At 33.9% G+C, this 16,337-nt stretch overlaps 1 protein-coding gene across 2 annotated transcripts in view; it reads left to right on the top strand.

Moving 5' to 3' along the window:
- Window positions 1-1,361: 1,361 nt before the first annotated feature.
- DIP-lambda (Dpr-interacting protein lambda) overlaps window positions 1,362-16,337 on the top strand; it is a 159,386-nt gene continuing 144,410 nt past the window's right edge. For both annotated transcript variants that reach the window (XM_018446045.1, XM_018446053.1), the window contains exon 1: window positions 1,362-1,485. The gene's annotated coding sequence lies outside the window, so the exon portion shown is untranslated. The remainder of the gene's footprint in view (window positions 1,486-16,337) is intronic.

Raw genomic sequence — 16,337 nt, 5'->3', positions numbered from 1 at the left:
AAGATATTTTGTGTGCGTGCGCGCACACGTACAGTTGTTAGTGGTGGCATTCCTCTCGAAATAATAATAATTTCATGAAACTTCGCGTTTCTTCCGCGGGGTGCGACTGAATAATGTTATCAAATGCACCGAGCTTGCATGCTGTGTATAAACTGTAAAGACCGAAACAAATGGAGGCTTTCTTGTTAGAAAAATGTTGTAAGCTCCGTTCTTTATTTTTACAGATACTTTTGCTGGAGTATTTCGTAAAACATTTATAATATTAAACAATATACCTGTATGTTTTTTCCATTACGTTACTTTTATCATTGATATAATTGTAACTAATAAGTATCCTTTATAAATATTTGGAGAGAAGCGATTTATTACTTAGAAAAATCGGGAAAGTAAAGAAAGATTTGGATTGTATTTGTATATAATGAGCTTTTAAAATGTTTACAATTATAAAAGCTTATTAGAAAATCTTTAATTGCTGTAAATGAAGTTGTATATAATACAATGTCGGAAATATGAGATTAATAAAAATAAAATAGCGCTATCACAACTGACGATACAAATGCTCGCAGTCACGATTCGCTCTCTCGTCTCTTCCTTTCCTGAACATTGTCCGTGATTCGCATATTCGGCATTCGACGAGCTCCCATGCCAGCAACACGTGATATTCCGAGACTCTCCTACATTCCGTAGCGTCAAAAACCCGCATGCGTGCGATGCATAAGGACGAGCGACGAAATGCGCTGTGTCGTACCGTGCCGTGCCGCGATTTCTTGACGAGAGCAGGATGCGCGGGCCGATCGGCCGATCATGCGCGAGCTTTTCGAACTTTCGACCGGCCGGAGATCGGCGGTCCGCGTTGAGAGAGCAGTCAGTGTAGTCAGTGCAGTCAATGCAGCCGGTGATTCCGTGGACCTTCTCCTGGAGTCGGGGGCGTCGATTCTGTTAGCGGGAAAGTGCCGCTGCGAGGGGTGCGTTTCGAAAAGGCACTTTGCCGCTCCAGGAGTGGCTAGACGTATCGGTGGTGGGGAGATATTATAGCGAGAGCGGAGCCGAGAGGGTAAGGAGAGAGAGGCAGCAGGGGGTGAGATAAGCAGTCAGAGCGAGAGAGAGAGAGAGAGAGAGAGAGAGAGTGAGTGAGTGAGTGAGTGAGTGAGTGAGAAAGAGAGAGAGGGGGCAGGTAGATAGAGAGGGTCGCGGGAGAGAGGGAAGGAACGGTCCGGAGGGATGGAGACCGTGAGAGCGTGAGAGGGTAGCGATTGTGCTACAGTCGCACCGCGACACCCCCACGAGTGAAATCGCGCGCGGCAGCCCGCATTTTCGTGTATAAAAGCCGTGTACGTGTATCGCGAAAAAGAGCTCGCGAACAGTGCTATGCTTTTGAGGCTGCAATTGGGAAGGTGTCCTCCATCTTCGTCGTTGGCTTTATCCTCATCGTTTTCTTTCAAGTGAGAGCGCAAAAGCCATACGGAGCATAGCGCTTCCAATGGGGTGAGTCTTGTATAAGTATTTTTAAATGGTGTATATTTTTTTTATTCTACAGATAATAATTTTTATTCTACTGTAGTGAAATAAATAACATTTTAAACATGGCGGTTGAAAAGATCAGATAATTTTGACAAAATAAAAGTATAAATAAATGAAATAAAATCTTTAGCTAATTTTAAGTTCGCTTAATAAAATTTCTTGAGGTATGATATTAGATATTGAAAGTTAAAAAATTGATACGATGGTGTCAGATCAAATATTTACTAAGAAAATATTGACTTTATTTTTTCTGTTTTTGAAAGTGCGTGGCTTTTAGAATATCGTACTCGGATACGGTTCAGCAGGATGCATTCAGAGTTAAGATTAAGATTCAATAAAATTTTTCAGAAAGTTTATTAAGAATAAAGTTTATAAAGAACATATAATACATCATTCCGATTTTTTAATAAATTAATTACAGGTTTTTTATTTTGTATATTTTTATTGCATGTTATTTTTTATATAAATTTATTTTTAATAATTAGAAATTAGATTGAATTTAATTAGCTAAGAAATTGCGCTTATTGTAAAAAAATAAGTTGCTTCATTTTATATGTCGATAGCAGATTTTAAATTGTTGCTGCTTGAAAACGAAGTGACTGTTTTAGTTACTATATATTTTATAGCAATGGCAAGACTAATTAAAGATGTCGAATAAATACAATAATTAGTTTATCATTATGGCAGATTTTATGTTACGTGACTTTTATTTGTCTCGTGATTTATTTTTAGCCGAAACGAATCCACTTTATGTATCTGACGTTTTAATATTTTTTAATATTATTATTATCTATCGTTTTTTTAAGAACATAAATTCCAATTATTGGAATTAAATTTTTTCGGAGTTCCAATTCAATACGTTGATATATTGAATTTATACAAAATTTAATTTGGTTCATTGGAGTAGAAATGAAACTTTAAAATAACATACTACACAGTTTTCTCATTCCTTTACGTAATATTAGAGAAGAGATTGCATCTCTCTCTCTCTCTCTCTCTCTCTATCTCTCTCTCTCTCGATCTTGATGAGCTTGTTTCTTAAACGCAGAAAGATGCCAAATGTATTAGTTCTTATTTAGATACTTGTACTAATTTATTAAATTCCTTAGGAAGAAAATAATTTCGTTGAAGATTAACTAGACGGAATTCGCAGCGATATAGTGTAGATTCCGCATTCTTTCTTGGAAGAAAATTAATTTCACAGAGGCTCCTTTTAACCGGTCGGAATTATAAACGATACAGGGCTCGCTATTTCCAAGTCGAGCACTATTGATATACCGAGATATGCGCAATTTTTCCGCGATGAGATCGATCGAAGGATTATTTCTCGGGATCGTTTGTTAAAACGTCGTCGAGGTCAGTGCGAAGGGAAGGTCGCGGGCCTTTGCGCGATTCAACGGCGACCTGTTGATGATCTTTCTCCGACTCGGTGCGTTTCAAGAAATACCCTTAGGAATTACGTGCACGTTTATCCTCTTCCTTGTGAGCAGCATACATAGAATGGTTAGGAATAGTATCATTTGACTGTAGTAAAAAAGATGTTAACATAATGTTGAAAGGTTTAAAAGATTGTATTTTTTTAATATTGAAATATATTTTAAAATACACAAGGTTCTATGTGGAAATTTAATTAATTATGTTCAAATGATTGCAAATAAATAATGAAATATCCTATATAATATTTTATTATTTCTAAATTGATATTAAAATGAGCTGAGATAAATAGTAATTTTTAACGTTTGATCATAAAAATATTTAGAATTAATATTGGAAGTTAAGAAATTCTAAATTAATCAAATAATTTACGTATGAAAAATACATATATAATAATAATGATTTATTATTGCAATAATGGATCTTCTATACTCGGCAGTGTTCATTAGTAGACAAAATAGTTTTTGGAATTAATTTTATAATTAATTTAATGTATAATAATTATTTAATGAATAGAAAATTGAAAATTGATATTTGATGCATAATAATACGATATATCTTCATTATTTGCTCATTTATATATTGGTTTAATTTTTTTGAAATACTGTTTATATTCGATAAAAACCTGTTGAAGACGCGGCAACTTGGCCGCACTGATGGAGTCACCTGTCCGATTACCAATATTGATCATAATGCCAAAGTTGTCAAAGTTGCGAGAGCTCCTTTGACAGAATCGTTGTGAATTGTTATGAAAGTTCATTAATTCCGATCAATGGGATGCTATTGCAAAAATAATATTCGCGCAACGAGAAGTAATAACTCGCTCGATCGCGTCTTGTCCTTATCGTTGGTCGCAGAAATCTGCTTGCGTATTTTAGGTCATGTTAAATCAGCCATGTTAAATATTGAGCTATTTTAATTCTCGTACTCTGATTAATTTTTTATCGATCCGCAGATGCAAATATTGATGATAAAGTTCGATTGCAATATAATAAAAAATTCTTCGGGTTAAAAATGTATATGCCAATCTGAAAAACTATAACTTTCATTATATTGATGGTTAAAACAATAAAAACATAATTTCAGTTTTTTCGATTTAAGAATATTTAAGTAACATACACGTACGTAATATATTTCATTTTTATTATATATAAAAAAATGTTTCAGTCTTATAATACAAGTTTATAGTAATCAATTAGAAATTGATTATTAAGTATTTATTATATATTAATATCAATTTCGTCAAGATCCTATTTTCTCAGTTCTATTTTCCCTCTATCGTATTTTTCATTATTTTTTATTATGGAAGTAAAACAAGTTAAAGTGTTGAAGAGTGAAATCATGAATGTAGATAAATAACTTAAACTATCATAAATGGATGCAACTGCATCGATGTACGAACTTCTTTCAATCGCTTTCCCGATTCCTTCTATATAAGAACTATATATAAGGAACTTTTTCTCGGTCTGCAGCACCGTCATTCCAAGCATCTGTGCGTCGACGGCTCTCGGTGAACTCGTCTTTGGAGTGCTGCCAATGATTTTTGGCTGACTCGTAGAACCTGTTGATGACTCTGCAATTCGCGTATTCCACACTTCATCTTCAATCGAATAGATTTATTTATCGATAGCGTTCGACAATTGTTCTTCAGTATCATAATCGTAGAATAAACGTGGCATTTATTTAGTTTCTTTTCACATCTTTCATTTTGTACATTTACAAGAGTACTCTAAAAGCACCGTTGTGAGAAAGAGACATGATTGCTCAAAATTTTATACTCGAAAGCTCGTAAATTACCGGAGTAATTATACTATTGAACAAAACAGAATTAGAAATGCAAACGTTTTTATCAATGCAGTACGATGTAATTTTTTTATCAACTCATTAGTCCGCTTTGATTGCACGAAAGAGAAGCACGTTTATTTTTCATCCAGTTCGCTTTTTTCTTTTTTAATTTCTTCATTTTCCCGAGAGATATCTACCGAGCTCATGTTTCTTATTCAGCACATGTTCGCAGTATTTTTAGGTCTAATAGGACCGGAGAGCTCGCAAGACGTTCCTGGTTCTATCTTTTCGCCGTTTGCCGCTTTTCCAATTTTTCATGTACGCGATCCGCCCAGCGTGCCAATTTTGTACGGTCGTAACTTTTCCGTATCGTTTGACCGTCGCAAAACATCAGTTTTTCTCGATTTTAACGCTGCACCGTTCGATCGTTACAAATAGTACGTGGCGATGCATCCGCTGATCTGTCGGGAAAACATTTTCCGAACTAGTGGCGGAAACGCCTGCAAAGTCTCCGCGGGCCGATTAGTACTGCGGGCTGTGTTTAATTTCTCAGGAGACAGCATAATTACAAGTGAATTAGATACCGTTTTCAGGCGCAGGTGTAAGCATGGTGCATTATTTCTGGTAATAATGACGTAACATTTTGTTGTCTGATAGTTAAATATGTGCGTTTATTTGTTGCGACAAAAGTTACGAGTAAACTACGTGGAGACAGAAAGGTAAAGAAGAGAACCGTTTATAAAGGTTTTGTTAACTAGAAATAGAATTGCACAGAAAGCGATAAGCTTAAGCGATAAGTACAATTTTTATCTGTAAAATGTGATTTTGAATATCTAACTTTAAAAGTTAAAATGTTTATTTTATGATAATATGCTTGTAACTGAATAACGTTACGACTGGCTATGTTTTTGTTTCGTGCGTGCTACGGGTAATCCCTCGTATAACATGCACAGTTTTTTGGCTGTGCTTAATGAAATTCTACTGTCTACTGCAGCATCCTAATGAGATGCTAGCGTACAGTGTACTTAATCCGCATGAGAGAAACATTTACATTCTAAAGTGCAAATTCATTGTTTCGCGTGCGCGGTTAGTATTCGCGGCCGTTTCGCAGAGTCCGCCGCAAGATGGATTCTCTTAAATTTCAAACCATTCTTCTTAGGACTCGCCACTATCACCGCGGGTGTCCGACAATAATCAAGCCAGCATTTTCATGCATCTTCTCTTCTTTTTTTTTTCTTGCGACGCAGACGCTGGCTCCCAAGTAGGGTGCAAAGTTGACGACGAGCTTCTTAATTATTTCTCTTACGCTGCGCGCGCGTCTCGAAGATCCTAGACGTTTCTCCTACCGTCCTTTTCATTTATCTCTCCGCGCGGTTTACATTTATTTTGAATTTAATTCCATGCATTTCATTTTTATCGCAGCGCTCGAGATGAATGCCAACACGTACACGATCGCTTAGTTCTTTGTTTTCTTTTATATTGCTTTTTCTCTATTATATTTGCTGGTAATATTAAATAAAGCTTATTAATTTTTAAACTCAAGTTTTGCATTCATGTTTTTATATTAGAAGACAAATTCTCAACAATTAATTATCTTCAATTTTGTGATGTCAGCTTCAATGATTAGTTATATCATAATCATAGTTGCTTTTATAATAGGAGATTTCTTTTAACGGGGATGTGAATACCTACGCAATGAAGTCAAATTAATTGCGAGATATCAGATAGAGCGTTTAAAAAATATTATCGTAGATTGAGCTTGAACGGTGAAATTCTATTCTGCCAATTATCTCAGAATTCAATTTTATCAAACCTTTGCGAGATGAAAATATTGTTATAATGTTATCCGCCTCGTTCACAAGCGAAAGAACGTTCTCCACGCGGGTTTTTAGATTAGGAAGTGACCTCGGCAGCGGTAAACGAAGTGATACCCTTCTCCTATCTTTTTCTCTGCCTATTTCTCGTTGCTGTTCTCAGGATGCGTTCTTCCGGTACAGTTGATGGGTCCCGTCCGTCCGTGACGACCATTAACTATCTCGACGCAATTTTCGCCAGAGCGATGGAAAAACTTCTCGCTCGTCTGGTTATATTGTGTGCGCACATACTGGCGCGTATATGTGTATGCGTTACACACTCGGTAGCAGCCAGTCTTCGTGCTTGCGCGCTAATGCCTTCCGTATTTCTCGTATTTTCTGCGGCTAACTTGGCCGATGGCTCGCGATCCTCGGGGACGCGTCCGAGTGACATAGCAGCTGAGCCCCTCTAACAATCGAGATGCGAGCTGTTCCGCGTTGATCCACCAGATCGATTCTTTTCTAGTCGCAACGAATCGTTGGACTCGCGCATAGTCATTTATTATTAACATTTTTTATCACATTTAAGCTACACTGTTAGAAATTTCTTAATAACTTTTAATTAACATGTAAAGGAAGCTTGGTCCGTCAAGCCCGTCAATGAAAAATAATGAACGTTGTATATGAATATTCATTTACTGATGTCGTAAATTTCATTAACATATGTGTTACTTTTAATGTATATACTTTTATTGAATATAATATACATGTTCATTACTTTTACATGGGATACGTGTGCGTGCGTGCGTGCGTGTGTGCGTGCGTGCGTGTGTGTGTGTGTATATTTCACGCATATCGCGTCAGCTAAAAGTCCCTGCAAATTACAAGCATGTATAATATACTTTGATATACATATAAGAATATAAGAATGTGAATTCATCAATGGAAGTATGTTGATTCTACAACGAGTCGGTAATCAGAAATCTCAAGTTTTAACCAGCCTTAATCTAAATAGGTGACTATGATTTTTCCCATCTACAAGCTGTTAATTATACAGCAAGTCGTTTAGCTCGACTAATGGGAAGGAATAAAGTCGAATTCCACCAGACTTAAGAAAATCGGTTGTAATCTTCTTACAAGTTGACTGTTGACCAACTTCACCGCGATTCATCGATAAGACCGACTACCGACTCATTATAGAATCAATATTATACTTACATTGATGTATTTACATTCTTATATTCACAATATGCACTAATAAACATAGCACTTTCCACGGCAATCATAATCTCGATACAAGGTGTCCAGAATAGTCTAGAAAGTAGTAAAAACAGTTGATGGGTTTGTTTCGCACAGTCGCCGCGGAAAGTGCCAAAATTTAATGGACATGTACATTAAAGTTTACTTAATTTACAGTGAATTGAAATATTATTTATCTCCGTATATTAAAAGTATATTAAATTTAAAAAAAAATACACACACACTTATATATTTTAATTTACTTGAATTTAATTTCATTAATATATACATTAAATATCGTTTCAGTTACGAGTGATTTAAATATCATTTACCATTGTATATTAAAAGTTCATGAAATTTCATGACATTTTTAACAGTGTAAATGAAAAAGAGTGTAAATAAAAATTAAAATTTATGATAATATAATGCGTCAATTTATAATTAATCCTCTGTCTGCAATCTGAGTCTTGGTACAAGCAAAAAAAAATTTCCCTCAAATTTCTTCCTCATTTTTACTCAAATTTCAATTTTTATTAAATAAAAGTTTTAACATTTGAATTAAAAAAATTATTTGGTAATGTATTATAATAGCGATGTTGAAAAGTAAGCCTGAATTTGTCCACATTTCTTGAAAGAATAGTAAAAAAACTTGGATTGGACAAAAGACTCAGATTGCAGAAAGGGAGGGAGTAAAACTGTTATTGCAGGTGGAAAATTAATATAAAATAAAGCAATATTTGTGTTGCAATTCTCTCTCTTTTATGTATTCTAGATCAATATAAAAAATTCGTTTTTAATTTTTTATCGTATTTAAAAATAACTCTTATTTTTTTAAATATTTTGATAGCGCAACGTCTAGTTCACTATTTCAATTCCGATAAGTTTAAAATTAAAGTCACACGATGAGAACAGATATAGTTTATACTAAATTGAAATTTTCACGTGATTATTTCGAGAATGCGAATGGTTCTTACGACGAAAGAAAGGGCGAGATGTTAGAGTCGTAGAAAGAAAGGTTTTCAGGAAGTATACATATCTCTCTGCCGTCCCTTCAATGTGGGCGGTCTTTGGATGATTGCCAATGAATGCTTAAACGGAAAGAACCTGTTGATAATAGCGTGATGTAATACTCGGTCCGGCATGCTCCTATCTCGATGTTCACTCCTTTTACCATTTTTCTCGCTTTTTTCTCGTTGATATTCAACGATTTCGATTTGTTTCTCTAAGGCCCAATTTCACAACTCACGGTTAACTCTTAATCGAGGTTTAACGAAAAACGTATTCATTATCTCTTTTCAATTCTAGAATTGGAAAGAGATAATGAATAAGTTGAACCTCGGTTAAGAGTTAAGCGTAAGTTGTGAAATTGAGCCTAAGAGAGCTTGTTTTAAGGTCGCTGGCATATTACGTGATTTACGTATACTGGAAAAAGCACCACATGACCAATAAACTTGCATTGTTTGCTTGTAAAGACATTATTAACGATGAACTTTTTCGCTATTTACACACATATGTTACGTCTGCAGCAACATACATCAGGTTTAACGGAATTGTAGTAGTTCAAGATATCTATCAGTAAGTATTTCTATCAGTAAAAGACACTTCCAATTTATAATATGTAAATATAATAAACATAAAAAATAATATAAATAATGAGTACATAAAAATAAGTAGAAAATTTTTCTTTATGGTACAGTATATTACGGTTATATATATATTATAATTATTATATTATACATATTACAGTGTATTACTTTCGATATACAGTTTCAGAGAGGTAATTCTTCTTTAGTATTGAAATGGTCTATAGCACGTGACTAATATAATTTCCTTGTTCGTCGAAATTGAATGATTTATTACCAAAGAATTTTCAAATTGCAAAGAACTTGGTCTAACACGTACGACGGATTTCATAGCTTTTCAAAGGGAAACGATCGACGCGGGCGTACGTTTCCGCAATGTATCCGCAACGTTGGCCATTAAACGACCATTTGCCCTGCAAATAATAACCGACGCTTCTGACGTTTGGCTCTTTTTTTTCACGGCCGTCGAATTTTAGATTGCGCTTTAATATCGGCCGTCCGCTTAATCCGCGATGACGCTTTTTCTGGGATTTCCGAACGCTTTATTACAAAAAAGGTCCCACTCTCCGTCCGATGGACGGCAGATGTCACGCTTGCTGTTTTTTTGCTCTGGTGTCCTCTCATGTGTCGTAACGTATTCGTTCGACCCGTAGTTTCGCTCAGTGAACGAATTTCTGGCGAGGATGGTGAAAATAAGGTACGAGTTCGCGGCGCGCTGACAAAAAAAAGGAAAACGGAATTTCGAGCCATCGAATGCGTCGAGCATATACAACGCTGCTGTGGACAGAAAGTAAAAAAAGTGTGATATTACGACAAATAGAGTGAATCTACACGAATTAGCCTCCCTTTACGTTATTTCCTCTCTATATGCTACAATTAATGTACAAAAGATAACTTTTATAGCGAATTCGGTCACTTGTGCCACGCTAGATCAATGCATACTAAAAGCTGCTTTATATGAAATTAGCAAAGTTAAATGTAAAAGTACACAGTTGAAAAAATATGTTGAATTTAACATAAATCACATGTCCCAAACGGTTCACTCAAATTTTTGAGTTAATTTCACACAAGATGAATATGTTAGAAGGTAACACAAATATTATGTAAGAGAATAAATACAAAGAAAGATAACATCGACACAGTGTGTAAACAAACTGTGGGAACATTTTTTTTCAGAAAATTAACTTTTATGATATGTTAAATTAATACATATTTCATTCATTTGTCTTAGAATTTACGTTTGAAAACACATTATTTTTATGTTACTTGTTCACTTACTCATAAATTTTGTCATTTTGACACTAACAATAAGAAACATTGAATATCAATTTCACAAAACATCTTTAAATAACATAATCACATTATGTTAAATTAACACTCGATATTGAAAAAATTCAACACAAACTGTTAACACAAACGTGAGTGGACGTTTCCAACACATATACACAAATTTTTTTACTGTGTATATAAATATTTTAAACGATTAACTATATACTAATGATATTATCACGTTATTTAACAAAATATATATGTATCATTCATTGTCAAAGTTGATTATATTGTATCACTGCATTGAAATATTTTATATAAAGCGCAGCTTTTAATATGCACTGTCCTGTTTAATATACACATCCAGTGTAGTACGAGTGATCGATTTCACCATTGGATATGTCAAGTCGTGAATTGCTTGTCGTTATTTATTTTCTAACAATTAATAAATCACATTACATCAATTACATTAAATCAAAATAAAATTAAAAGAATTAAATAGAAAAAATTTAGAGCTGATAAATTAAGATGACACTTTGCATGATCTGTCGATGAGCAAGTTTTCTTAAGGATATCCTCGGTCGAAACGTACACTGTTAAAAATTTCGTGAAATTTAATATACTTTTAATTTACACAATTTGAACTTAATTTCATGACATTACATTAAATTTAATGTATTTGTAACTGAAAAGTATGTTTGTGTACATGTACATGAAATTTAATGTATTTTTCATGAAAATTTATGAAATTTAATGTACACGTTCATATTATACTTAAGTAACTACTGTAACTTAATTTTCAGTTAAATCAATCATTACTTTTAATTTCGTTGATAACTACGAGCTTCATTTACATGTAAAGGAAGTTTGTGGTCACATTTCTAACAGTGTATCTAATCTATAACATTTAGGAGAGAGGACGAGAATTGCGAACATACGGGATAAATGCGAACAACACTGTTGCAGTAGTGTAACTAGAGGATTGCGAAAATCTAAGGAAAAAGTTTTATAAAGCTGATAATTATTTATCAATTATAGAAGAAGCTTCTCAGGAACTCCTAGGAGATATTAGCTTACTTAAAACTGAATTAACTTTTATATATTATCAATATAAACTACACTGTTAGAAATGTGACCACGAGCTTCCTTTACATGTAAATGAAGCTCGTGGTTGTCAACGAAATTAAAAGTAATGAATGATTTAACTGAAAATTAAAAGTTACAGTAATTACTTAAATAAAAATTTTCATGAAAAATACATTAAATTTCATGTACATGTACATAAATATACTTTTCAGTTATAAATACATTAAATTTAATGTAATGTCATGAAATTAAATTCAAAATAAATTAAAAGTATATTAAATTTCATGAAATTTTTAACAATGTATAATTTTAAACATAATTTAATTTAATATTGTCCCGCACAACTGCGGGTAATTCCAATCGACAACAGTTTCATTTTACAATAATAAGAAAGTTTCATTTTATGTTTAAAATTATAATTTATATTGATGCATGTTAATTATTATACTGTAAAGTCAAATATGAAATATATCTTTTGAACATAGACCTTTATAATCGAAAATGATCGTTGGTTTTATTTAACTTTTCCCTTAGATGTCGTATAGTTTCTCCATTCTTCTCTATTATATGAGCGTTTTAAGTTAATTGTATGCAAACTTTTCGGAAGTTGAGATTTTTCTTAATTTGTTAATTCAATATCGAGTAATCCCTGTTTCGAGTGACAGTAAATTGAAAGCCGAGCACGGGCGGTGCTCCGTTCTTGAGAAAATTCTGGTCTTTTAAAGTCTGCGACGATACCGCCATATGCTTCGCCCCTTAGTCAATACGCTTAATGGATAAACTTTGAAATAAACGTTCGCCGTACAGCTGCCTATAGACATATTATATCGATGTATTATATCGTCCAGTTTTCGTCCTCTTGAAGCCAAAGTTGTTATATTCCTGCCTGGCTAACTTGCTGCGATTATTGTTACCCGCATTGAAATAATCGACCGTAATTTTCGTATCCGCTATTAAGCTGTCGTTATTAAATTACAGAATAATTCGATGACATGGACGAGAATATAATTCTACTCGCTCGACGTGATTGATTTGTCAAAAAGTAATTTTACACGATTGTTTTGCAATTATTTGGCGATGCGTTTTATGCGATTTTGTAGCTTTTTATTAAACCTGAGCCAAATGTGTTTCTGACAACAATATCGCGATGCATTTATTACGGCAATTGTGTTTGTAAATTAATTGATATAAATATTCTTTACACATTATTATGGGGAATATTTATGTGAAACGTGAGTTTTATTGTGCTATTATTTATATTTTATTATGTTAGGAATTAATTCACGCTAATTATCTTATTAAATAATTCATTATGCTTAATTATCTTGATAGATTTTATGCCAATATCTTATTCCGAATTCTCGAAATTCATACTATTATTAGTCAGCAAAAGTAAGATAAAAATGGATGATTATTTAATAACAATGAAACTAACATTATCGAAGCAGGAAAGGTCGGAGTTATAAATGCACGAATAATTTCGACACGTTTGTAAGACGGAAAGTCTAAAGTTTTACGACGTATTTTGCATATCTTCTGTTTTCTACAAATTGTTCCGCGACAATGAATCGTTAAACTTTGCATCCGTCTGCGACAGTCTGGCAACTACTTGCTGCTTTATGCTACGGTGTTTACGTATTTGTTGAAAACAAGGAAGTTGAAGTAAAAACTGAGGCATGTCTAATGCAAATATAATTATTTTATTCAGATTATGATATATTAAAAGTTTAAAAGATTCACTTAAGCAATAACTTTGAAAATGAAAATTTATTATTTTTGCAAAAACAAAGTTGCATTATCTTTATTTACAACATAAAATATAATATCACACATTGATATTGTTATTTAACTATTTAATGATATATTTATAAATATGTAAAAAGATATTATTTTGTTTATATAATATATGAAACAATTAATTCTCCTTGCATTGCGTTTTGCTCGTTACATTGCATTAAAAACATAACATAAATTAAATAATCTTCTTTTATCGATAATCTAATTTTATGTTCTTCTATCGGTCATAAGTACCGTGCTTGAAATTCATTTCTCCGATGATTTTACCAGTCGCTCGACATATTGTCACAGATTCGAGAGGTCGGTTTTGCTCTTCTTTGGCGATCTTCGGAGGTTACGAGACACCGAATCGCTGAGCTTTACATCCGCTCCCGACATTTCTTGCTCCGATTCCGTTCTATCCTCGAACGTCTTCTAACCCTCTTCACCGCGTCCCCGATGTCTCCGGCACCCGAAGGATACCGCACGCGGGTGTGCCGAGCATTTCAATAAAAGACATCCCACAGCAGACGGCGGGATTGGTGGTCGTGGAAGTGGCGAACGGGCGTAAAGCGATACTCACCCTCACCTTCATTCACTCCCTTTCGTGTGGTCGTCCGACACCGTATGTTCCTCGCGGGCATTATTTCCGTTTTAACGGCGTGGCGACGTGCAGTCGCGAAAAAAAAAAGAAGAAAAGAGGTTGGTAACTGCAAGTAATTTATAGACCAAGCCACGGTTGCGGGAATTCATAAATGGTCGCGAACATGAATGATGGTATAATTAACTACGAAATTCTTTTTTAAGTATTAGCTATTTTTTTCATTTTCTCTTATATTTAATTTTGTTTTACACATCGACCGTAATAATTTCATTCGATATCGCAACTGAAAAAATTCTGGAATTTTTGTTGTAAATAAATATTTTTAATGTTTTTAGTAACATGAATATTCAAATCTCTACAATGCTCCAAAAATATAAAATTTTGTAAATATAAAATGACATAAAAAATGATGATATCTGAAAATAAATATATTTGCGAGCAAAGTAATTAAAATTTATTGTAACCGTGAAAATATATTGTTAGATATGCTCTTTTTTATTTATTTAATTAACAGGAATGTAAAATAGGAATATAAAATTGATGAACATTTTCCTTAAATTTTGCATTATTGAATAAATTTCTAGTTTTTAGAAATATGTTGGTAACTCGATTATAATAAAATTCTAATAGAAGAAATTTGACTTGAATCTCGATAACGAGATTTTACTATATTCAAAGATTCTATCTTAATATTAAATCTCTGCAACAATGTAATTTACGCGATAGCGATCGCTAGGAAATGAAGTAATACTTTTCTTACATGGACATTTCAATCACAATTTTCAACATTCTTCATATTTTCGAATCTCTTCTCATTTGTAAAACAATTCTGTTCATATTATATTTCATTATGCATAGAACAATCAAATTCTCTATCATTTCACGCGATAAGTCTAAAATAGCTTCCATTCATAATGTATTTTACATTAAGAATGAAGTAGCTGTTCGTAATAGATTTTAGAATATGTAGAACAATTTCATCGTCCCTTAAATAGAACAAGTATTCCATCGCCTCTGAGCAAAGAATAATTAGCACTACCCGCTTCTCCTTACCGAGCAACTTGTCAAACAGCTTATTGGAGTCCTTTTTCGCGAGGAAAACCTTTGGGGCTCTCGTTGAGAAGGATAGTCGGCGTAGATTTATTATACTGAGAGAGCTTCTACCAACGCGCGCTGCCTTTTAAAAGCGCTAACAATAGTCGTCTGCACTGCTTTTTCGCTTCTTTATTTTCAGAATCGCCCAATTCCTGTTTTCCGGCAAAATTAGCCGTTCGTTCGGCGAATGCGGTATCGAGAGATCGGGTTCAGAAAAAAGAGTTCTCGCAAAAAAAGGATAAACGTGACGAGATATCGCTGATGAATGACAAAATTAAATCAATCAAATTTTTTTTATTGAATTCGGCAGCTAGGAATGTGAAACGCGTCCGTGTCGCAACGGTAGTAATGGTTTTGAACGCATCGTTTCGTCGAACATTTCGGATTGTAATGGACTGGAAAGAAGAGAAAAGACGGACTCTCTTCTCATGAGAGGACAGAAATGAAGAGAGAGGAAAAATCTCTCTCCCCCTCCCTCCTCCCCCCCCTCTCTCTCTCTCTCTCTCGGATTCACAATACATCCTAGCAGTGTGGTGCAGCGATTGACGATGCATTAAAATCGTCGAAATGGCATATCGCCGAGCAGCGAGCTCGCGGATACGTAACAATCGCGAACATTTCACCATGATACGATTCTATTAGACAGCAGAGCGAACGTTAAAGATCGCTTCTTCAAAATATCCCTTCGCCGCAAGAGAGCTTTCACGATTCGAACTACTGTGAGATGCCTACTGATATAGTAACGTCGATCACGTTTTTTGTAAAACGAGGCATTTTGCACCGCTGAAACGAATTTCAGTTGTTGCGATAAACGGCGGCATTATTGTTATTTCACGGAATGATTTCTGTTGCATTGATAATATTCTACTTTATTGCATGGTGAATCTTTCTCTGCAATGTTGTAAAATTTCGAGATTATTAAAATACGGATAAAGGGAATATAAACATTGCATTCTCAGTATTTTAATATTATTAATTTTTCAGATCGTTGTTGCAATTTGACACTAAGAAATCGTGATATCTAGATTTTATTACTAATGTTGTAATCAATGGTTATTTAAATAGAAATGACCCAATTATTTTAAAGAATTTTTCAAATAACTTTTATTCAATTACTCTCACAAATATTAAAATGGAACAGATCCTCAGATA

The sequence above is a fragment of the Mycetomoellerius zeteki genome, unplaced genomic scaffold (assembly GCF_001594055.1).
Source record: "Mycetomoellerius zeteki isolate Tzet28-1 unplaced genomic scaffold, Tzet1.0 scaffold105, whole genome shotgun sequence".
NCBI classification, from domain to species: Eukaryota; Metazoa; Arthropoda; class Insecta; order Hymenoptera; family Formicidae; genus Mycetomoellerius; species Mycetomoellerius zeteki.
Note: the sequence above shows the minus strand (reverse complement) of the source record. Positions and strands in the feature narration are given on the sequence as shown.